We start from the raw sequence: 25,734 nt of genomic DNA on the forward strand, positions 1-25,734 counted from the left end.
TGGAATCGCTCATTAACGCAGATTGTGGGCTCCACCCCAGAGTTTCTGGTTCAGGCAGGCTTGGGGAGGGGTCCGAGAATTCGCATTTCCAACCAATTCCCTAAAAAGCGATGCTGCAGGAACACGAACCACGTGTGAGAACCGTGGCTCCACTCAATTCAATTAAGCTTGTTAAAAATCTCAAATACCATTACAGATGCCAGGCGCTGTGGGAACAGAAAAATCAATAAGACACAGTCTATCCCTCCAGGGGCCTGAGAGTCACAACTTCCCCGCCTCCCACCAAGATGCTTCTTATGTTTTTGAGATAAGGCTGTGTTTCCAAAACCCAGTTAATCAAAAAGAGCACCCAGGAAGCTTGAAAACATACAGAGTCCTAGGCTCCTCCCAGAAAAAACAGAATTAGCACATCTATAATGGATTCAGGAATCTGTATTTTCAAGAAGTTCTCCAGGTAATTCTTTTGATCATGAAAGTTTAGACAGACTTGACTTAAGGCATGATTTTCCAGAATGCCTGGACCTTCTACCACTAGGAAGGTCTCAGAGTAACCCATGAATACTCCCACTTCTATTTTCTATTATCTATCTGGCATAAATTATTCTAAAATAATCTGGCTCCTTCCCATAAACGATCCCAAATAAAGAGCCCTGGAATAACAATGCGGAAGATGAAGAAGGAGTGAGACCAAGGACAGGTAACCTTAGTAGGCCTGGATGGAAGGCATGAGATGCAGAGAGGTTTCTGGAAGTAATGTGGTAGATTGCAAAATGGCCACAATACTTTGTAGCTCCTCCCACAAAGAAGTGGAATCTATTTCTCCACCCCTTGAATCTGAGCTGGCCTGTGACCTGCTTTGATCAATAGCATGTGATAGAAGGGACACCGTGCAAGTTCCAATCCTAGGTCTCCACATGCCTGACAGCTTCCCTTTTTGCTGTACGGGAAACCCTACGGTCACCCTGACAGCAGGCCCAGCTAGCCTGCTGGAAGATGAGGGACCGTGTGAAGAAGCCCCAGTCAAAAGCCAGTCTAATCCTTCATAAGCCAGCAAGCCCCAACCACAGACCACAAATGTCTGAGCAGGATGGGCCAGACCAGAAGATCCGTCCCGCCAAGCCCAAGCCACACGACCTGCAGAATCAGGCGCTAAATGGACGGCTGCTGTTTCAAGCCACTATATTCTGAGGTGGTTCATTACATAGCAAAGGTTAACTGATACAGGAAGGAGGCCAGGAAATGTCCGGGGAACTCTGAAAACCACTTCCATCGTTGGAGCATTTTGCATTGGGCCAGATCTAAGTATTGTGCCCCTGTTGATAAGGGCACCTTCAGGCTCCCCCGCCTCCCATCCTTCCCACAAAATTCAAAGCCTTTCACTGAGTAGTGAACAGGAAAACTCCGATCCTTCTGACATCTCAGCTTTGCTCACTGTCCCAGTGCCCTGAACTCAGTCATGAGATTCACTTTAGATGGGAATTAGCTGTCATTTCACCACTTGCCTCAGTTGCCATCTAAGAAGGCGAAGCAGGCAGTCCCCCATACACATGCATATGAGGAGTGTCCTGCAACATCTTGTGGATAACTGAACCCTGAAGCACTCTTTGTGAGGCAGGCATTCACACTGAGCAAAAAATGGGCTAGCCGAGAAGCAGGTGGTAAAGTGACAGCATACAATAAGCAATGGGCCAGGGGTCTGGCAACCAGGGTTCCAGTCCTGCCGTATTGTCATTGGGAATCTTGGGATAGGCGCTTAACCTCCCTCAGCCTCAGGTCTTCAGGTTGGATTTGATCATCAACAAGTTTCTAGGGATCTGGAGAACAGAGGATGAAGCTCAGGTAAGAGATCTGAGCCACTGTTCAGAGACAGCTGCCTTTGCGAGTGTGTAACCCACACAGTTACACAGGGGCCTGGGTGCAGAAGAGTCACATGCTTGGTTTAATGCTCAACCTTTGCCATCTTCAAGTTCTTAATAATTTTATCTTTGAAATTGGGTTTTTCAAATGAAGTTTGTTGGGATAATGGAGCATGCACATGAGCAGAGAAGACATACACAATATGTATGTCTGTCTTTGTCCCTTGCTGCCACCTTCACATGTACTGTTCATGGTTCCCCATGAGCACAGAATGCCAGTGGACCCATGACATGGGACTTCAGCAAAACTCACATCTACAACTGGGTAGCAGGAGCACGGACAGCCCCAAGAGGTCATCCTTTCTGTCGAAACCAGAACTTGCTTCAAATACAGAAAGAAGGCAGTGAGTTCTAACAAACATGTACAACCAAGGAAACTGTCATGGGTTGAATTGTGTAGCTGCCTCCCAAACTCATAGGTTAGCTATCTTAATTGCCAGTACTTCAGAATGTGACCTTATTAGAAATGGGCTCATTGCAGATATAATTAGTTAAAATGAGGTCATACTGGAGTAAGGGGCCCTAATCCAATATGACCAGCATCTTTATGAAAATGGAAATTTAAACACTGACGTGCACACAGGGAAAATGCATGTGAAGACTGGAGTCACACTGCCACAAACCAAGGGCTACCGGAAGGCAGGAGAAAGAGCTGAAGATCCCTCCCTAGAACCTTTGGAGGGAAATGGCCCTGCCAACACCTGACCTTAGAGAACTATGAGATGCTCCATTTCTGTTGTTTCAGCCCCTCAGTGTGTGGTACTTTGTTGTGGCAGCCGTGGCAGAGTAACACAGACCCCACTGATAGCCTTTCTTCCTCATGTTACCACGGATGCTGAAAACGATGGCATCGAAGGAAAGGGAAAGCTAGGTAAGTCATAATTCCTCTTCCTTTCTGTCCTTCCTTTCTCAGCCATAAGCCAAAGGTGGAGAGTGTTGGTAGCATGTGCACCTATCAGGAAGCAAAACTTAAAACAGCTGAGTTAGTTTTGTGCATTTCTACTGTTCTGGAAAGAAGAAAATATATATGCACGTACACGCTACAAAGTGTGAGTTATGGAATCTTGGTGATTGTATGAGTTAAATGTTCTTATATTTGCATTTAAAAGAGGCATTGTACAATGCAAGGATGAGCATTAAATTCATGTTAATAATTAAAGTTTTAATTTCTCCTCACTTAGAACAACGTTAAGAGCAAATATAAAACATCCTGAGAAGCTGAGAGAGACCACAGAAGAAAGGAAAAAGCTTCATCTTGTGCTACCTTTACCAGCATTATTTTCCTGCTTCTTGGAAAAAACCTGCATTTTCATTTTGCTCTGGGCCCTGCAAATTATGCAGCTGGCCCAGTTCTGGAGTCAGTCAAGCGCTGCAGGAAATGATATTTCTACTCAGGTGTTCTGAACTTTTGGCTTTTCCCCAACTCCAAAATCTGGATCTCCTGATATTATTTCTTATAGCTATTTATATGCATATAGCAAACACAAATTTTACATAATCACAGTGCTCAAATGTGCAAAAATGTCACCTTTTTCATTTCTCCATAATTGATACAAACTTACTTCTCCGGACTCTATTTACCACTGATGGGGGGAAAGAATTTGCGCATTCAAGGAAACTCAATGACTTTGGGGTTTAAACTCAGTCAATTCAGGATACTGTCCCTGCAAACTCCTCTGACACACACACACACACACACACACACACCCCTCTCCAGGGAAGGTTTAAAATCTGGAAAGAAGTTTCTGACCTGCCGTCACTAGCATTCATCCATGCTGACTTGTTGAGATATAAAATTCCCTTTTGTCTTTAGCCTTCAGCCCTCATCTCTCTACAGATGTAGTTGAAGTGTTCAAGGCCTGCTCTGCCCTACAGTCCGCACAGCCCCTTCTGCATCTCTTCGTGCTCACCCAGAAACCCTTCCACATCCGGGAGCCAGCCTCAGCCTCTTCTCACTTCTCGTGGGTATGCTGGTGACTCGGGGATTTGACTCAAGTCCTCTTAGCCTAGACCAGGGGTTGGCAAACTACGGTCCAGGAGCCAAATCTGACCTGCTGCCTGTCTTTGTAAATTAAGGTTTGTGGCAACACAGTCACACCTATTCACTCACGTGTTGTCCTTGGCTGCTTTCACTCCACAATGGTGGAGTTAAGTAGTTGTGACAGAGAATGTACGGTCCACAGCAAAAATACTTATTGTCTGACTCTTTACAGAAAAAATTTGCTAACCCTTGGCCTGGGCATAACGGCTATTACTTTTACTTACTGTAATTTTAATGTGGTAGATATTCTTTTCTTTAGAATGTTGGCTGCTTCCCTAGGAACGAGGGGTTTAAGTCCTCTCTACTTTGCAGAATCCCACAAACTTACCTGGGGTCTCCATCCACCCTTTCAGGAGGGCTGGGCATCTGTTCATGTCCCAAGATGGAAATCCCTCATTGTCTTAATCCTGGTGACATTCTCTCTGCTTGTACTCTACCACCAACAAGCCATCAGATCTTTATCACCTCTTTGGACAGGAAAATTGATTTTATATCATTGTGCATTGGCCACATGTATTGGTTACCCATTGCTGTATAACAAATTATCCCAAAACTTAGCAGCTCAGTAAAACAAACATGTATGAGCTCACAGTTTCTGTGGGTCAGGAGCTCGGGCATGACTTGCTCGGCATCTCTGCCTCAAGGTCTCTCCCAAGACTGTAGTCAATCTGTCATCAGCCGGGCTACTGTCATCTCAAGGCTGAACTGGGGGAGGATTCACTCCCAGCTCCCTCATGTGGATGTGGCAGGCCTCAAAAGACCTGTTCGAAGGTCACTCACATGGGTGTCTCCACAGGGTGGCCTCATGACATGGCAGCTTGCTTCCCACGAAGAGAGTAACCCAAGAAAGCATGAGAGACAGCTCCCAAGATGGAAGCCACAGTCCTTTTCTGCTCTGTCCTTGGAGGGAAATCTCATCACTTATGCCATCTTCTATTCTATTTGACCTAATGTGCCGTGTTCCATTTAAGGAAGTGGCCTTAAAACCACCATAGCACTCTTAGGCTTATGACAAACTCTGGCCTGAAAATACCTTTTGTCAAAAATACAACCAAAAAAACAAAGCTCTTGCAGTAAAAAACCTGGGCTGCCTTCCATTCAGAGACTACTGGGAAGATGGCAGCTAGGAGGACTCTGAACTCACCTTCTCCGATGGGCACAACAACTTTACAACTATCCTTGGAAAAATTATCCCTGAGAGAGAACCAGAAACTGGATAAAAAGAGCCCCAACAACAAAAGGCAGTGATGACTGAGGTGGAAAAGGCAGAAATTCCTTTCTGGAGAGGATAAAGCTGCCTTCTAGCCACAGTGCTTCCCAGCTGGGAGCAATCTGAAGGTATGAAGCTTTCTCTGGAGAAGCGGCGGATCTGAACAGGAGAACTTTGCCACAATAAGCAGCTTTTGAACTCAGCACAACCGAGACGAGTGTCATAATATCTGGCTTTGGTGGCTATTAAATATAGTGAGGAATACCCCCAGAAAAGTTATTGGACATAAGAGAAAGAAAACCCTGCTCTTAAAGGGCCCAAGCACAAATTCACCTGTTAGGAAAAGCAACCTAAAATCATGAGAAAGAAAAGTACGCAGTCCTTTGGTGAGAAGAGACTCACTTGATAGGCTGTGGGGGCATCTCAGGGAGGCAGGAGGTGACTGGAACCACCTCCCCAGGGACTGAAACATTGGCAGCAGCCATTATTGTGACCTAGTACAGGTGTGCTGACACAGACGCTGGCAGTTGCCATTAGAGTTCTTCCCCTGGCCTGTTAGCACAGGGGTCTGCCCCACCCACTAGAGCACCAATTTAATCCAGCTCAGCCAGGGCAGGAAGCCCTCCCTAGGGACTGACCCCACCCAATAGCAAGCCCTTGAGCAACTTGTGGGCCCACTTAGATGGGGTGTGTGGGGCTGCTACAGCAGGGCAAGTGGGTGGGGGGTGCACACAAGGTGGGACTGCATTGACAGGGTGTATGTGCCTGCAAGCAGTGGGGCTCGTCAGCTGCAGCAGACTTATACTTCTCAAACAGCCACATAGGGGATTGGCCCCACCTTCCAAAGCCTGAAACAATTGTGTGCTGCCACACCTGGGGCCAGCCCCACACAGCTGCCCTACTGAGGGAGCTGACAACAGCCTTCCAGGCCAGAGGCCCACAGCGGTGTGAGCCCCTCGGCCTAGCAACCAGCCACACTGGGGGCCTCAATTAACAGAAAAACTGCAACAGGAATGTGCTAGTATACCTTGCAGCCAACTGTGCTGGGGCTCCTCATGCCCGATGAAGTAACTGAAGGAACTATAGCAGCCACACAAAACTGAGCATTACAACAAGCTGGCCAGGGGAAAAGCCTAGCCTCTCCATTTACCTGCAGCAACAGCAGCCCCACCACAAGAGAAAGACACACAGAGCCCACACAAGGGACAGTACTGGAATATTTGGAAGTGGTGATGAGAGGGAAGCACCCTGCTAAGCCTCATAAGACATCTCTTACATAAGGCCACTTCTCCAAGATCAGGAGACATAGTTGATCTCCCTGACACATAGACATACGCACAGAGAAAGGCAAAATAAGGAGACAAAGGAATATATTCCAAGTAAAGGAACAGGACAAATGCTCAGAAAAAGAACTAAATGAAACAGAGATAAACAATCTACCTGACAAAGAGTTCAAACAAGAAGTCATAAGGATGTTCACTGATCTAGGGAGAAGATTGGGTGAATACAGTGAGAACATCAACAAAGAATTGAAAAATATAAAAAGGACCCAATCAGAAATGAAGAATACAATAATGGAAATGAAAAATTCACTAGAGGGAATCAATAGCAGAGTAGATGATACAGAAGAATGGATCAGCAAGCTGTGTGAAAGACTAGAGGAAATCATGCAAGCTGAACAGAAAAGAGAAAAAAGAATTTAAAAGAATGAGGACAGTCTAAGGGACTTCTGGGACAATATCAAGTACACTAACATCCATGTTATAGGTGTCTCAGAAGGAGAAGAGAGAGACAAAGGGGCAGAGAATCTATTTGAAGAAATAATAACTGAAAACTTTCCTAACCTAACCAAGGAAACAGACATCCAGGTACAGGAAGCATAAAGAGCATCAAACAAGATGAACCCAAGGAGGCCTACACCAAGACACATTATAGTTAAAATTTCAAGAACCAAAGACAAAGAGAATCTCAAAAGCTGCAAAAGGAAGCTACCAAGTTACATACAAAGGAAACCCCATAGAAGAAGTATCAGCTGACTTCTCAGCAGAAACCTTACAGGCTAGAAGGGAGTGGCATGATATATTTAATGTGCTGAAAGGAAAAAACCTACAGCTAAGAATACTCTAGCCAGCAAGGTTATCATTCTGAATGGAAGGAGAGATAAGAGTTTGCCAGACAAGCAAAAATTAAAGGAGTTTATCGCCAAGAAACCAGCCTTACAAGAAATGCTTAAAGGGACTTATTTAAGTGGGAAAGAGAAGACCACGAATAGGAATAAGAAAATTATCAATTAAAAAAAAACAAGAAACTCACTAGTAAAGACAAAAATACAAAAAGGGCAGCAGATCAACCACCTATGAAGCTAATATGAAGCTCTAAAGACAAAAATACCAAAATTATCTACTTCCATGATAAGAGGGTAATGGATATACATGCACAGAAAAAAGGTTAAATATGATATCAAAAACATAAAATGTGGGAGGAGGAGAGAAAAAGAGTAGAGCTTTTAGAAAGAGGTCAAACTTAAGAGACCATCAACTCAATATAGATTGTTATATAAGTAGGTTATTATATATGAACCTCATGGTTATCACGAACCAGCAACCTCTAATAAATACACAAAAAGCTAAGAGAAAGGAACCCAAATATAACACTAAAGAAAGCCATCAAACCGCAAGGGAAGAGAGCAAGAGAAGAAAGGAACAGAGAAGAACTACTGAAACACCCAGGAAAAAAGTAACAAAACGGCAATAAGTATACACTTATCAATAGCTATTTTAAATGTCAATGGACTAAATGCTCTAATCAAAAGACATAGGGTGGCTTGATTGGATAAAAAAACAAGACCCATATATATGCTGCATACAAGAAACACACTCAGACCTAAAGACACTCACAAACTGAAAGCAAAGGAATGGAAAAAGATACTCCATGCAAATGGCAATGAAAAGAAACTTGGCGTAGACCTGTACACTGAAAACTATAAAACATTCTTGAAAGAAATAGAAGAAGACACAAAGAAATGGAAAGATACTCTGTGCTCTTGGATTGGGAGAATTAACATGGTTAAAATATCCATACTTCCTAAAGCAATCTGCAGATTCAATGCAATCCCTATCAAAGTTCCAACAACATTTTTCACAGAAATAGAGCAAAGAATCCTAAAAGTTATATAGAACAACGAAAGACCCCAAATAGCCAAAGGAATCCTGAGAAAAAAGAACAAAGCTGGAGGCATCACAATCCCTGATTTCAAAATATTCTACAAAGCTAAAGTAATCATAACAGCATGGTGCTGGCACAAAAACAGAGACACAGATCAATGGAACAGAATCAAGAGCCCAGAAATAAACCCGCACATCTAAGAACAGCTCAATTTCGACAAGGGAGCCAAAAACATACGATGGAGAAAGGAAAGTCTCTTCAATAAATGGTGCTGGGAAAACTGAACAGCCACATGCAAAAGAATGAAAGTAGACCATTATCTTACACCATGCACAAAAATTAACTCAAAATGGATTAAAGACTTGAATGTAAGACCTCAAACCATACAACTTCTAGAAGAAAACATAGGCAGTATGTTCTTCCACACAAGTCTTAACCTCTTATTTTCAAATACCATGGCTGACCAGGCAAGGGAAATGAAAGAAAAAAGAAACAAGTGAGACTACATCAAACTAAAAAGCTTCTGCACAGCAAAGAAAAGCATCCACAAAATGAAAAGACAACCTAACAAATGGGAGAAGATATTTGGAAACCATATATCTGATAGAGGGTTAACATCCAAAATACATACATACATCTCAACAACAGAAAAAACAAACAACCCATTTTAAGAATGAGCAAAAGATCTGAATAGACATTTTTCCAAAGAAGATATACAGATGGCCAGCAGGTACATGAAAAGATGTTCAACATCGCTAATTATTAGGGAAATGCAAATTAAAACTACAGTAAGATATCACCTCACAGCAGTCAGAGTGGCTATAATTAACAAAACAAGAAACAACAAGTGTTGGAGAGGATGTGGAGAAAAGGGAACTCTCAAACACTTCTGATGGGAATGCAAACTGGTGCAGCCACTCCAGAAAACAGTATGGAGATTCCCTGAAAAATTAAGAATAGAACTACCATACAATCCAGCTATTCCACTACTGGGGATTTATCCAAAGAACATGAAAACACGAATGCATAAAGATACATGCACCCCTTTATTCATTGCACTTTATTCACAACAGCCAAGACTTGGAAACAACCTAAGTGCCCATAGAGAGACGAATGGATAGAGAAGATGTGGTATATATACACAGTGGAATACTACTCAGCCATAAAAAAGTGAAATCATGCCATTTATGACAACATGGATGGACCCTGAGGGTATTATGCTAAGCTAAATAAGTCAGACAGAGAAAGTCAAATGATTTATGATCTTGCTCATAAATAAAAGATAAAAACAAAAGCAACAACAACAACCAAACACATAGATACAGAGATTGGATTGGTGGTTACCAGAGGGGAAGTGGGGAAGGAGGCGGGTGAAAGGGGTGACTGGGCACACGTGTCTGGTGACGGATGGCAATTAGTCTTTGGCTGGTGAACATGACGTACTCTACACGGAAATCAAAATATAATTATGTCCACCTGAAATTTGTATAATGTTGTCAACCAATGTTACCTCAATTGAAAAAAAAGAAAAAAATTCCGTTCAGAAACTTGTTTGGAAATCATTCATAAATACTCCACAGTTCTAAGCACATGACTATTTGAGTAAACATTTGACCCACGTCAACATATTAGCAGGTAAGTCTTTCAGGAAGAGATCATTGGAAGACCTCGGCTGAAGAAAATCAAAGTTGCTGCTCAGATGGAGTCCATTCTTTGTACACAACCTATTTTCTTCTATCTCTTCCAGGCTCCTTACTCAATCCCCCATCACAAAAGTTTCAGACTGTCAACTTTGAACTCTCCACCTTGATTAAGACTAAATTCAGTGGTCTTCCAGCATCAAGAAGATTAAAAACATTTCTTCACTGTCCTCTTTCTGAGAATAAATAACAATAAAAACAATAGCTACTGTTTTCTGTGTACATATTATCACTTACTTTGTTAGGCACCTTACATACATTATGTCATTTAACTCTCATCCTCACAACAACCCTGTCAGAGAAATATTACCTCTTTTTCAGATGCAATAACAAGCTCAGAGAAATTAATTCATTTTCCCCAGGTCATACAGCTATAAAATGGGGAAGTCAGAATTCAAACCCACATCTTTCTGAGTCCTGAATCCATTCTCTTTACAGTATTACCATTCAAGGATTAAACCAGGTGCACACACCTTCCTGGAGCATCCATTACCTGTCAAGATTTAGGGGGAAATAGTATTTCCATATTAAAATAAACATGAATATATTATTTATAGGAAAATTAAGATGTATTGTTAAGATCAAGTAAATGCATGCTTTCAGTCTGCACGTTTAGACCACACATCGAGATCTCTGGGGAGATGGGTTTCCCCTTGGTTACAGTTGAAGTCTCCTCCACAAAAAAGTCCAGGAAGCCCAACGCCCCTGCCTCCCCACAAGCAAGCAAATAACAAGCTAAGAACAGCAAGACACTTAAGTTTTTTGATTTTTTGTTTTTAATACAGTCTTGATTCCTTTGTGGGACTCTCTTAACACAGTAACTACTGCACAAGTGAAAATGGATGTTTTTTTCCTATTCCTGTCCCATCCCCTGTGCCCCCTTGCCTTTGAGTTCCGATACAATCCTGTAGAGATCCTTACAGGGGAATGAGACATTTTGATCTGTTTGTTGATTTCAAAGGCAAATCCTTGGGAAACACCACAGCAATTGTGTTCAAATTCACCTGAGTAAAATGTTTTTGCTTATTAGAAAACAATCTTTACAACAGGAGCAAGCTGTGCATAAGATGCAGAGATCAGGGATGAGAGAGGCCAAACAGAGACCCTCTAAAAGTTACCAATAATTTCTTGAGATGTACTGATGTGTCCTATTTGAAAAGAAAATGAAGGGAGCAAAGTGGGGCCACTTGAAAGAGTACAACTCAATAATTTAGACTCCAGTCACCAAAAACTCACTGTAATTTTGGATACAGCCTGAACTAATAGATAAGGGCCATTAAGAGAGTGACTACGTGCCACAAACTCTGCACATGCGGCCCTCATCTATTCCTCACAACAACCCCTGGGGTAAGAATTGTTATTCCCATCTTACACACGAGTGAAATCAGGCAAAACATCCAGGAACTTCCCTAGGTCACTGAGCTTAAAAGCAGTAAGGCAGAGCTTCCAGGTTGGTGAACACGCCCACGTGCTGGGAGGGTGGCACACCCAGAGAGGCATGGAAGCTCCCTTGGAAGAGGTTTACTTGTCCTTGGAAAGTCTAGGGAAGTAAATGTCAGTGAAGCCACTGCTGGGGTTCCTAAACCCAGGAAGTGCCAGGGCCGTGGGGGAGCCACCTGCAGCCCCAGTGGGGGTGATTCCTAGGAGCTCACCCAGAAGCTGCTACAGACCTCATGCCAGCATCTGCCCACAATACACAAGGATGATAGTTCCCCTTCTCTTCCACTTTCCAAATCTCCCTCAAGTGCCTCTGACTGGCTGAATATAAGCCAGAACCATATGAGGACAGCAACTGTGGGGCATGTAAGTTCCTGTTTGCTCCCCACAGTACAGAAGAGAATGGACAAAGAGGCAGCAACAATTCTGAGCTGCCTGTGGCCAATCCGGGCAAAATGCTAAATAGTCTATGCTTTGCCAATTTATAATCTCAATCTATCCATCTGGGACTAATAAATGGATTTTTTTTAAATGGGTGCCATTATTGTATTATCGATCTATTGCTGCATAACAAACCACCCAGAACTTAGTGGTTTAAACAACCACCGTTTATTTGGCTCACAATTCCCTGGGTTGCCAATTTGGGCTGCACGCAGCTGGTCTCTCTCAAGTGTCTGTGGTCAGCTTCCATCCGAAAAGTCAGATGGCTGTTTTGGTGGGGTTCGCTGGTTGTTGACTGGGGACATCAGGGAAAAGAAGCCACATTTCTCTTGTCGTCCAGCAGATTGGCCCAGGCTTGTTCTTATGGAGCCTGAAGGAGTTCCAAGAGTGTGAACAGAAGCTGCAAAACCTCTTAAAACCTAGGATTAGAACTGACACAATGTCATCTCCGCCACATTCTATTGGCCAAAGCAAGTCGCAAGGCCTGCCTAGATTCAAAGGATAGAGAAATTGACCCACCTACTGATGAGAGAAGCCACAAACTCACATTCCCATTGGGAATACATACATGAAGCAGAGTATTTTAGGAAACACTGAGGTAAATAGAGTTCAATATGTTCTCAAAAATCCCTTGCAGTACTTTAAAGCACTAAAGTGGATTGTTGATCTCCAAGAGGAGATTGTAACGCGTGATGTTCCCCACAAAGCCCTTTGGGTTTTGTGCATGACGGGGCCCTGGTGCTCTGAGAATCGTCCTTGGGAAACACCACGCTCACATTGTGAATCAAGAATCAAGGAAGAAAGCTGTTTCCATAATTTGGGGGATAAAATGTCATCAGTGGGACAGACACGTTGTGGGGGAGAAGGCCTTGTTTCATGGTTGGGTCGAGAGGGGAAATAAAGCCCCATATAGTCCTTAAAGCTTTGGTTTCCAACCTGGAAAGACCACAGCGTGTGTTCCAATAGCCTCCCTGAAGTCATTATTGCTTCAGAGCCAGCTGAATTGGTTGATAATAACTATTCTTTGTACTTCTAGAATGCCTTTCCTCTGAGGAGTGCCAAGTAATTTACAATCACTTATTAATTAATCCTCAGCCCCCACATGACATGACGACGGGTTATTATGCATCTTTGACAGATGTGTTAAATGGGCAAAGGGAGACAAAGTGACATCAAGCTTCTACCCAAGGTCACCATGTTGTCAGATTCACTGGACACATTCCCAGCTCCACCGACCTCACCATTCATTTTGGGAACCTCTCCCCCAGTAGCACTGGAATTCTTCAGAGCTGGGTTCCAGCCATTTCAGAAAAGTATGAGCTTTTCAGAACAAACGTGAAGATTGTGCTGTTCTGTTCTCCAGGGTTTTGTTTTCACTGTTCTGTGTCTGATTTGGGTGTCGATATGGCAGTTGTAAGTCTACCGTTGAGGTGTCCAGGGAGAGTTGGCCCGAACTGCATTACTTTTACTCTTTGTCCACACACATCACTTAGGGAGACCCTCTACCAGCTGAAACAGGATGCCTAACAGCTCACAGAGTGTGGGAGAGGGACCGAGAAAGGAGGAGAGAAGTGTGTGCTGCCTCTACCAGGGCCTTGTATTTCACAGCCACATCCAATTAAGAGATAAATGCAGATTCGCTTTTCTAAACAGAATGCACTTACATGAACACTCAGGAAGCTGGTGTCTCCCCTCCCTTCGTAGCTGAACGCGTTCACAGAAAAAGCTCCTGGCTACAAAGGAGCCTTTGAGATCACTTTCTGTCACTGTTCCCAATTTATTTTCAAAAGGATCTCTTGCCTAAGTATGTGTTTTTCCAAATATGAAAATTAAACCAACCAGAGTGGGTTTGGTTTTATATAGAGAAGCAACCTGTCACACAGAAAGAAGAGTTGTGCACATTGAAAACTCAGAACCTGTGAGGGACATACTCCCGTGACGAGGCAGCGAGAGCCACAGCCAGCCTTCTGAGCTGCAGTCACTGCTGGCAAATCAGAATAGACACTCTGGGTGACCTGAAAACCTAGGAGCCACCAAAGAGTGCTTAAGAACGGTGACTTCCAGGGTGATTTAATGGAAGAAAGCTGTTTGGAACTTTGCGAAACACTCTTTGGGTATGATACAGTCAAAGCTAGGCTAACTGATAGAACTCTTTTCCTTCCTCCTTCATTCATTCATTCTCTCATCAAATGTTTAGTAAGCACTTGCTTTGTCAAAGGCCCTGTTCTGGGGCAGCCCATAGTAGAACATTCGACGAGTTAATGTCCATGGGCTCTTGCCTCCTCCTCCTCCTCTCCCTTCAGGCCTATGTGCCATTTGGCTCTGCCAGGTACAGTATCAGTCCCATTCCTGGCAGATTAGGTTGTAATGCAGAATGCTGTCCTAGGAAACAATCTAAGAAGGCTTTGTGGAAGACCCAAGCACTCCAGGTCTCAAAGAAGGAGGCAACGATGGTGGAGTTGCTGTTAGAAAGGCTGCCATTTGTGGGACAGAAGTGGTGCTACCCGTGAGTCCAGATCACGTCATGTTGTAGGAGCCCCTCAGCTGCCTGGGTCACAAGCAGAGGGGAGCACGGTGCACAGCGGGGTGTAGAGAGAGTATGTCATTGTGTCTGGGGATTGGCCTGCAACTTGCAGCTACTGGCCCATATCACAAGGCTTCCTCAGGACCACACCAGCACACCTTCAGACTTGCTCACATTGTGAGCCTCAAGACCTTTTTTGTACCTGGGTCCTGAGATTAATCTTGCATATCCTTGTGTGTATGACAGGGGAATGTATGCCCTTACATGTGTTTTAACTAATTGCTCATTACTGAGTGAAGTTTGTTATCTTCAACCCATCCTTTTCCCTCCCGTCCACCCTCACCCACTGAATCCTCTTGATTATATTCTAAAGCCACATTTGGCTGGTGTGAATCTCATCTCTGCCACTGCACGGCCCTGGGTGACAGATTTCACTTTTGAGTCTCATTGTGGACAGGGTCATTGTGGAAAAGAAATGAAATAACCCAAGTACAGCACTTGGCGCAGAGCCAGCAGTCAGTAAATGTTCACTCTTTTTCTCGGCCTCCGATGTCTTCCTCTGAGTTCCTGTGGTGAGCTGTTCATACGACTCTAGTTGACTTGAGTGACAGGCTGCTTTGTATAAAAGTTGGTGACAACTAGCCCTTTAAATTAATGATGAATAATTTTTTAAAAAGGTAAGTCGAATCTTTATTGACTATAGGGTAACCAAGATAGAAAGAAGAGGCACAGCCTCGGGGGGGGGGGGCCCAGTGGGGGGGCAGGGATGGAAATCGTAATTGATTTGCATACACACACTCACCAGAGAATTAGAAACCGGTCATTTGTTTATCATCAAATCCTACAATTTCAAGTATTTACAAAGAATTTATCAAATCAACACAACTATATTTTGGAAAGTAATCTTCCAGAAATTTGCCATACAAGAAATTCACTCCATATTTAAAGAGACAAAGGGAAACGACAGACGACCATGAAACAAGTTGCTACCCTAAAGGATATAAACATGATCCCAAAGAACCCAAAAGAGAACAGATGTGACATTGGTAAAGGATGTGCTTGCTTTGGATAGATCCTTGAGTGACTGCCAATGTCAGTTTATATGTAATTTAATAAAATATGTGTCACAGAAAATGCACAGTTTGGCAGACATCTGAGAAACAGCCAGTGGTGGATAATGAGTTAACACATGCACTGCTTGCAGACAGCTTCATTTTTTCCGACCTATTTGAAAATGAAGGATAAAAAAGAAGATCCTACAAGAAGCAAAGAGAAATTCCAGCTCTTTACCAAAATGATCCGTTACCTGGTCTCTATCACCACCAGGTGCCTAAGCCACAAAAGCCCCTGAGAAGGACTAGCCAGCACATAAATTGTGCCTCAGTCCCTCCCTGTGACCAGCTGGAGCAAAACCAGAAGCAAATCTTCAAATATCCTCCTGCTTTGAGCCTTGCTCAGCACAACAATATTTCTATAATTCCATGCTTTTAGGGAAAGAAATGTACCTTCACCTGCATTTTATTTTGAGCCAAATACACTTTGGGCAAATCAAAAAGAGATGATTATGCACTGCCCCCTCGCCCCCCCAGCAATGTCATATGGCTTAATTAGAGACAGTAATGACTCTGGGGACAGAAAAGATGTTAGAATTCTAAGCCAGCCCCAGCCTAGCATGTTCCCTCACCAATCAGGAATCAGAGAAAATGGCGAGAGAGCAAGACCAGCCTGAAGGTCACCACACCAGGGGAAGGTGACTCCTCTCCAATTTTAAAGAGAGAGGCAGAAAAAGCCAGCAGCTGCAGCTGGTGGCCCACAGAGCTGTATTCGTATTCATCCGGGGAGGCAGAGCCACGCAGATTACAGACAAACTCACACACGTAGTCTCACTGTGGGCAGCACCCACCAAAATGAGGACGCCCACGTTAGTAAGATGACCCGGCTTCTCTCTCTCACACACACACACACACACGCATCACAAATATTCTCTTTAAAGAGATGTCAACAAATGAAAAACTATGACTTTTCTCAGCAAATTTGGGCCTCTCCGGCCTTCTGCATTGAAGGCATCTTGTGACAGCCCTGAGCAGACCCACGCCTTGTCCGGTTAAGCGATATGCACCAGCTTTGGTGGGCGGAGCTTCACGTTTCCGGAGTGAAGATGGTCCCGTGGTTTCAGCTCTAGTTAGCCAGCTGGGTGGAAATTCCCAGAGCCCCCAAAACTCCCCTTACCGTCTATCCCTGATTACAATGTAATAAGACAAACTTCATAGATTTCATTGAAATCAACTGCTCAATTGGGAGACCATTTTAAATTTTATTCAGTAATGAGGATGGCTTTATTGTTGTAGCTGCTGGAGGAATACAAATTGGCCAGGTTTCTGGTCCATAAAAAGGCCAGCATGAGAGTCTGGAGGAATGTGAAGTCGAGAAGAAGAACTTTTCTGAAGATTTATGTGTAAATAAAGTTAAAGCACAAAAAGGGAAACTGAACTCTTTAATACGGCTCTCCTTTAGAAATATTTATACAAGCCTTTGAACTGAGCCCAACAATTCAGAGTTGCTACCCAGCAGTATTCTTAAAAACTTATCAAATATTAAAAACCCCCATTTTGCAGAAAAACACTTTACATGCTGAAAAGGCAGAGTCACACTTAAGCAAAGATCCCTTTGTTTTCCAGCAGGAGAAACTCGAGCATTTTTTTCCCCTTTTATAGTCTGTGAAGGAAGATCTTTTCCTTTGTTGCAGATTCAGTAAGAAGCTGGCAACTTGGGAACTTTCATTACATTCATCCTGGACTCCCACTGCAGGATGTCAGTCTCTGACCGGTTACTGAGCACAGCCCTGGGGAGTGGGTGGGATATGGAAAAGGATAGAACCAGCCTTCAGGGGCTTCCAGTCTTGCTCTGTAAGAATGAGATACACAACTACAGTGAATGTCACTGTGGCCTGAGATTACTGGCGAACACTTTCTGAAGAAGGTAGGAATTCAGCCGTGCCTTGAAGTAAAAAGAGTGTATACCTAGTTAGCTATTTCATATTCCCATGTCTTTGCATATCCTATTTCCTCTGCCTGGAATGCTGCTCCTCCTTCCATCTTCTCAGAGAACACCTATTCTTCCTTTAGGAATCTCTCAAGTCTAAAGTCGGAGCAGCTTCCCACCAGACCCGCCTCTCAGTCCAGCTCTTCCCTTCCTATTCCCTCAAGTCTCGCAGCCTTTGCAAATTCTGTCAATTACACTGCGAGCATTTTGACAGAACTGGGTTTAACACAGGACTTCCAGACCTGAGGCAAGACAGGATTGTCCCAAGGTGGAAATGCAGACCTCCTGCTCCCTATAACAAGATCCCATTAGCCAAAGGCTACAGTGTTGAAAATACATGCTCTGTACAAAAGGTGACTTGTCTTGAAATTTTTCTTGAAACTAGAAAGATTGTCAGAATTTTAAGTGCTCCGACAAGGTGGATATTTACTTGCTAACTCAGATTCCGCTTACCCAGGGGCTAGAGCCACTGAGAACCTGGGCAAAAAGAGGGTTGGCGCCATACCTGTCTGGGGCATCTTTTGAATTCCCTCAGTGGGGGGCACTGAGACTCTGGAGGCAGTCAGAGAAAGGGAAGGTTCTCTGTTGTGGAGACAGAGGTGTGTCCAGGAAGGCTTGGTGGAAGATGCGCAGTCATAACCCGGGTCCCGAAGGACACAAACGGAGAGACGGGAAGGAGGCAGGAAGGGTGTTGGGAGGGTCTGGAAGAGCACAAGTTAGGACTGGTCCCTGGTCAGACAGGGGCAGGAGCTGGAGGTGAGGAGGTAAGGCTGCTTCTCAGACTTCGCAGGGTAGGACCCAGGCTCATGTTAAAAGGGGAGATGCCTAAAAGCAAAGGCCACTGATGACCTTTCCTCTAGACGTGTTACACGGGTGCTGCCAAGTGTGACCCAAAAGCCAGACTCCAAGCAGGATGTGGAAAGAGGGGTATGCCAGTAGGGGAACCATGGTAAAAACCATGACTTGGATCTAAGATTCAAGACATTCAGTTCGGGCGTGGGGAGCAGTCGGGCCATAAGAAGCAAGGCCGTCTCTCTCATGACAGCAGGGCCAGGTCACAGAGGACTCTGCATGCTGCATTCAGGGTAAGCCTGGGAAGGCGGACGCGTTCTGTCTCACGTGCCATTTCCCATGAAATCATAGTAATTGCCAGAAGGCTGTACGAGAAGGACCCAGACTGCTCTCTGTGGCCACAGAGCTCTGCCGGCGACAGCCCAGCTCACCTGTCTGCCTGCACTTCCTCCTGCCGCGGCCCTGCCCCTGGCTCATTGGGAGGAAACTGTCCCCACAGTTAGTTCTGTCCCACAGTGGGGACGGTGTTGACGCAATGCCACCCACGACATTCCCGTCCTAGGGGAAGTTCACACAGGGACTGGAGGACCAGTCTGTCGGGGAAATGGTAACCCTTGAACACTGGATGAGAGGCCCTCATAGGGTTCTTTCAATCCTAACATTTTAGGATGTAATCAAGGTGATGACAACAAGAAAGCTTAACTCCTACTTAGGTTGGTCCAAGATGTAATTGACTCAGCTAGTACAAAAGGGAACAGCAGGGTCCCTGTTTCACACTCAGCTGTCAAGTGGATTAACCAGGACTAAAAAGACAGCACTTTGAAAACCCAAAGCACCAAAACCAAAGAATTAAATCAGTGAAATATTAGTGGGCTGTGCTTGAAGATAAAATTGCATACTTAATATTTGTCTGTTGCATACCAAAGTAAATTATACAAAATAACTCAAAATGAAATATTTAATTAGCTGCTCTGAAATGGATTTGCTCTCAAACCATTAATCTAATTAACACACACAACTTCCCTTTCGCAGCACTTGCCTTGTTTATGTATGAGGCCAACACACGGCGCACATTTGTCTACTTATGTGTATGTATTTCTCTAGGAGCCTCTCCCTGGTAGTGCAGACTATTTCCTGCTCCCTTGCCTCCCATATTTGTGGGCAACATTCATTATCCACAAAACAAAATAAAAAGATCGCTCCAAATGAGAAACATTTGATGTTTCCAAGTGCACAGAGAAGAGGCTATTTTTCCAACGTGCACAGCGGCTGTGGCAGCTGAGTGCGTGTGCACCGCAAACTCGAAATGAACAGCCCATGTGATCGTCACAATTATACGTTCCAATATATTCTGTTTCTACTAATTAACTCAGGCAGCTCCAAGTAGGGGGAAAGAAAGATTGTCATTTTGTTCTCTTAAATATTGCAGCTTATGGACTCTACCTGATTACTGATAAATTTGACGTTATTGAAAAAAATACTGTAATAAATTTAGAAACAAAAATTATTCCCACTGAAAAATTATGGAATTAACATTTGAAGGCGGCTGGAACTGGGAACAGCTGAGATACTACCAGTACAATACTGCCATCTAGAGGAAGTGATGAGAAACTACAGCCCTTTTTAAAATTTTTCTGGTTCCCTTATTCCAGATATGGAAAAGAAACCAAATATCCTAAAGTGGTTTGCTGGCATATCTGATAATGACAGGAAAAGGAAACTCAGATTTCTAAATAACGAGAGCCCTATTATTCTTATATGGCTTAAATCAGATCTCTTTAAGCTTTTTTTCACTTCCCTAAACCCTGGGGTATTGGGGAGGCTGAAGAGGGGGTTGGGAGTACCGACCCAGAAGACAAGCCTTTTGAAGAAAAGTCACAAACTCAGAGTCCACCGGGTCTGTCAGGAATTTGAATGAATGAGCAGGCCCAGGCTTGGCAAGGCCTGGTCTTCCTTTGTTCTCTTTGATTATTTAAGTAAAGCTGAAAATTTGTATTTGTATGTGAAATCTCCTACTTTAATTTGGCAACTTTTTTTTTTAAAGATTGGCACCTGAGCTAACAATTGTTGCCAATCTTTTTTTTTTTTTTTTTTTTTTATGCTTTATCTTGCCATATCCCCCCTGGTACATAGTTGTATATCTTAGTTGCAGGTCCTTCTAGTTGTGGTAATTTGGCAACTTTTTAAAAATTTAACTGTATAGTCTGAATAAATCATATCTGAGGGCCAACTTTGGCTCAAAGAACAGCCAGATTGTGACACTTGGAATGGAAGAAAAAACATTACTGTAAGTAAATATTACTTACTACTGACCAAAGGAGGAAGGAAGAGAGAACCTAGGAGGTCGTGACCAGCTGGAAATTTATCGTGAGATATTGTGCCATACCGGGAAACACCAGTCTAGTCAAGTAGGAAGACAAGATTCTAACATAACATTGTTTTAACTATCCAGCTCTGTAACACGAAGACTTCTGTGGTGTGAGACTCAATGAAATGTGAGAGTGCAAACGCAATGAGCTATTTCCCCACCTTGTCACACGTGGGAAAGTGTCCATAGCGCTGAATCATTAGCGTCTTAGGCCAGTCCTTTCTCCTAACCCTGGTTACACCTGAGAAATCCCCCCCAAGAACTGTGAACCAGGTGATAGAAGACACGATAGGAAAGAAAGGAAGAAGAAGAAAGCTTAGGAAAAAGAAATGCCGAAGGCAGAGGGAAACTGCCAAAGAAGAAAACAGGGCTTTTGTTCTGACAGTGTTTTCAAATAATGCAGTGAACAGGTTAAAAATCATAACTGACTTTGGCCACAGTATCAACTCACCAAGAGAGAGTAAAACAAAAATGGCATACCAAGTGACGCGAAGCTCTGCGTGTGTCTCTGTTGAGCAAGGCAGTTTCTGCAGGTAGTGAGCAAAACACCCGGCACGTTGTGTTGTGGCAACTGATCTGCATGCCTTTGTTGACCTGCACCGAGGTGCTGAAGGTTCTGTGTTTTCCCTCTTGGTTAAATAATTGCAGGTTTATACTGTCATAGAACAAAGAGAACCATGACACATGTTTCATAATTTATTTAGCTGATTCCACATACTTTTGATAAACAGAGGGATAAAGGAAGGACATTTCAAATATGTGTGTGGGAGAGACCAGGAGGAAGCAGGGGCGCAGGGGCCGAGTGGATGAAGAGGGTACGTCTTCTGGGCAGCTTTCCCGTCTCCTTCTTTACCCATTTTTTTGTCTTCTTGTTCCATCAACTTATGAAAACAAGGTGATAAATTCTCCAAGTATAATCGTGGATTTGTCGAGTTCTTGCTTTAATTCTAAGTTTTTGTTTCATGTATTTCAAAGCTCTATTCTCATGTGCACAGTTACATCTTTAGGATTTCTGTGCTTTCCTGGTGAATTAACTCATCATTATGAAGTGTCCCTATTTGTACGTAGTAATAATCTTTGTCTTGAATCTTTGTCTTTGTAGTAATGATCTTTGTGCTACAGCCACAGCAGCTTTCTTGTGCTTACTATTTCATGGTATATTATGAAATACCTCCTTTTCCTCTCATTTTTTACATCAAAATACATGTATATGCATATTTAAATTGCATCATTTATAGATAGCATATTGCTGTCTTATATTTTTATCCAGTCAGACAGTCTCTACCTCTTAAACAAAGAGTTTAGTCAATTTACTTTAAGTGATTAATATGATTGGGTTTGTTTCTCCTATCTTGCTATTTGTGTTCTATTTTCCAATCTTTTTTGTTTGTTCTTATTGTTCCTCCAATTCTCCTTGCTTATTTTTTTTAATTAATCAAATTTCAAGTATTTTATTTATCTCCATTGAGGTTTTAGCTATATCTTTTCTTTTTTTTTTTTTGGAGGAAGATTAGCCCTGAGCTAACTGCTGCCAATCCTCCTCTTTTTGCTGAGGAAGACTGGCCCTGAGCTAACATCCAGACCCATCTTCCTCTGCATTATATGTAGGACGCCTACCACAGCATGGTGTGCCAAGTGGTGCCATGTCCACACCCAGGCTCCGAACTGGCGAACCCCGGGCCTCTGAAATGGAACATGTGCACTTAACCACTGCACTACTGGACTGCCCCCTAAAATGTCATTTTTTCCCAATAAATTAAGTTTAAAAAGTCTTTTATATTTATTTATATATTTATCATTTCCAGTGCTTTTCATTACTTTCTGTATATCTGAGTTTCCATCAATATCATCTCTCTTTAGGCTAACAAACTTCTTTTAGCACTTCTTGTAGCACAGGTCTGCTGACAACAAATTTTTTCAGTTTTTATTTATCTTAAAATCTCTTTATTTCATCCTAAATTTTGAAGGATATTCATCCTTCTTTCAACATTTTATAGATGTTTTTCCATTGTCTTCTGGCCTTCACTGTTTCTTATGAGAATTATTTGTCATGTGCATGATTGTTTCCCTGTAAGTATTGGATGTTTTTTTTCTGGCTGCCTTAAGATTTTCTGTTTATCTTTTGTTTTCAGAAGGATGACTATGATGTTTCTAAATGTGGTTTTCTTTGTACATTTTTGGGATTTGCTGAGCTTCTTGATAAATAGATTAATTATTTTTCAGCCAAATTTGGGAAATTTTCAGGTACAATTTCCTCAAATATTTTTTCTGCCCCATTCCCTCTCTTTCTTGGAGTCTTAATAGACAGTTTAATGATCTCTCATAGATCACTGAGGGTCTGTTCATTGTTTTCATCTTTTTTCTCTTTTTTCTTTAGATTGGATAATTCTGTTAATCTCTCTTCAAGTTTACCGTCCTTTTCTTTTGAACTCTCCAATCTGCTATTAAACTCATCCAATATTTTACCTTTTTATTTATTTTATATTTCCAATATCATACCTTTTTATGATATTGGAACTTTTTATTTCCAATAGCATACCTCTCAGTTTTAGAATTTCCATTTGGTTCTTTTTTAAAGTGCCCATTTCTCCACTGAGATCTCCCATCTGTTGACTTATTGTGTCCATCTTTTCCTTTTAGTTTCTGAACATATTTATAATGGCAGTTTTAAAGTTCCAGGCTGCTAAGTACAACATCTGGGTCATATTAGAGTCTATTTCTATCAACTGGTGTTTGTTCCATTGATCATAGGTAACACATTACCTAGTTCCTCACAAGTCTAGCAACTTTTTATTGTATGCTGGACATTGTGGATGTTATATTCTAAGGAGTATAGATTATGTTGTTTTGTTTAAAGAAGGTTAGTTTTGTTGTGCAAAGCAGGCCATTATTGACAAATCTCCTTACTCTGGCTTGGTTTCACTCTTGTTAGGGTGATTCTGTTTCATATTTATTCTTAGTCCCAGAACATAGCTTTTACTCTATTGCAGAGTTAGCAAATATTGTCTGTAAAAGCCAGGTAGTAAATATTTTAGCCTTTGTGAGCAACGTATGGTCTCTGTCTCTTCTTTTTCTTCTCCTCCTCTTCCTCCACCCCCTCCTCCTGCTGCTGCTGCTGCTTTTTTTTTTTTTATTATTATTAATGTTATGATAGATTGCTGCTGCTGCTTTTTAACAACACTTTAAAAAATGTAAAAATTATTCTTAGCTCATGGCCACACAAAAACAGGCCACTAGCCAGATTTGGCCATAGTTTCCTGACCCCTGATCTATGGCATGGTCCTTACTCCTAGCATGTGGCCTCTATGAGGCCTCAGCTGAATGCCTGCAGCATTCACTAAAGACATTCCATTCTGGACTGGCCAGAGCCAGTGTCTCACAGCACTGTACAACTGCTAGCCCACCAGTAGCCACTCTCTCCTAAGCCTCCTGAAGCCTCACCCTGTGTATGGACAGCCCAGCTCTCAGCTAAGGACCCATAAGAAACCCCTGTGCTCTACCACATAACACTGAAGTCAAAAAGGTGCCCCAGGCAGAAATCTGGGTGACTGTGGTTCACTTGATGTGTTTCCATTCTTTCAAGGAACACAGTCTGGCATTCCTTGTTTTTCAATACCTGAAATTGATTTCCCCATATATATTGACCTGTTTTATATTTGCTTATGGCAGATCAGTTCCTCCATCAGGGCCAGAATGAGGTCCCAATAAGTTGTATTTTAAACAAGTTGAGGTTTTAATGATTCTGAGACCTGCAGGTAGAAATGTCCAAGGGGTAGATTATGAAGATGGGAAGGATTTCTAAAAATACAAATTGTTAGTATGTGACACTTGATATTAAATCAAAAGAGAGAAAATCTCTCAGAGAAAACACACAGTTGATAAACAAAAAGGGCAAAGGATTGAGTCAAGGGCAAGAAATAAAGGTGAGAGCTACCTGAGAGGTAACTTGGAAGAGCTATGCAGTGAAAGGAGCAGCTCAGCCTTCCCCAGGTTAATTTCTCTCTGAGGTGGTGGTTTTAGGAAGGCCCCGAAGCCTTGTCAGGGTCCTCACTGTCTCTCATATGTTCTTACCCTCAGAGGAAACATTGATCCAAATCTTAGAAAATGGTTATTCATTCCATCATACTTACAGATGATTTTGCTCTCCTCCATTCTAAAATTGTTGATCATTGTGAAAAAAAAAGTCACCATCATTCAGTCTTGTCATTAACTTCTGATTTTTCTCTCATGCTTCCCTGAAGACTCTGCTTTAAGCTATAGGCTGAAAAGTAGGTGTTTAACAAAGACAGACGTCCTCAGAACCTCAATGAAAAAGAGAAGGTACTCTTACCTACTGAGACTTTAAGTAATAGACTCATGGGTACAGACTTCCCAGCTGACACCACTTAGACAACTGCAGGTTGCAGCAGGGACTGATATGGTGAATATAATTCCGGTTATTTGTTTGGGGATATTATTTATCTACTTGTATTGGTATTATTTTTAATCTTCTATTTTCTAATGGGCATATGAGGAAGTCCTTTCTCTTTCTTCTTCATCTATCCCTAACCTTTATTTTGAACTAGGAATTAGCAAACGATGGTCCATGGGCCAAGCCCAGCTCACCACAGATCAAACCTAGTCCAGGACATGCCTGTGTTTACATATTGTCTATGGCTTCTGTTATGCAGCAATGGCAGATTTGAGCACAGATCAGCCAATGGAGACCCACAGTGCACAAAACTGAAAACATTCGCTATCTTGGCCTTTATAGAAAAAGTTTGCTGCTCCCTGTTTTAGACTATGCTTTTGAAAACTGAAATAAAACATTATTTAAATAGCGTTTTGTTCTCACAGACACCTCACAATTCACAGACAAATAATTTTACTAAGTCTCTTTACTTTTGAAAGCAAGGTAGTTTTTCAGAGTCAGTAAGATTTTGGGGGGGGGGGTTGTTTTTAAGCATTTATGGTTAGAAAAATCAATTATATAACCAAAGCTATACTTAAAGTGTCATATGAGAATAAATCTTATTTAACCAGGTATGCTACGCTTCCCATGGAGACAGGGGTGTGCTGCATATGCAGAACCAAGGTTCACAAAGGCCTAGAGGAGGCC

This window comes from Equus quagga, chromosome 3 (assembly GCF_021613505.1).
Source record: "Equus quagga isolate Etosha38 chromosome 3, UCLA_HA_Equagga_1.0, whole genome shotgun sequence".
Lineage (NCBI taxonomy): Eukaryota > Metazoa > Chordata > Mammalia > Perissodactyla > Equidae > Equus > Equus quagga.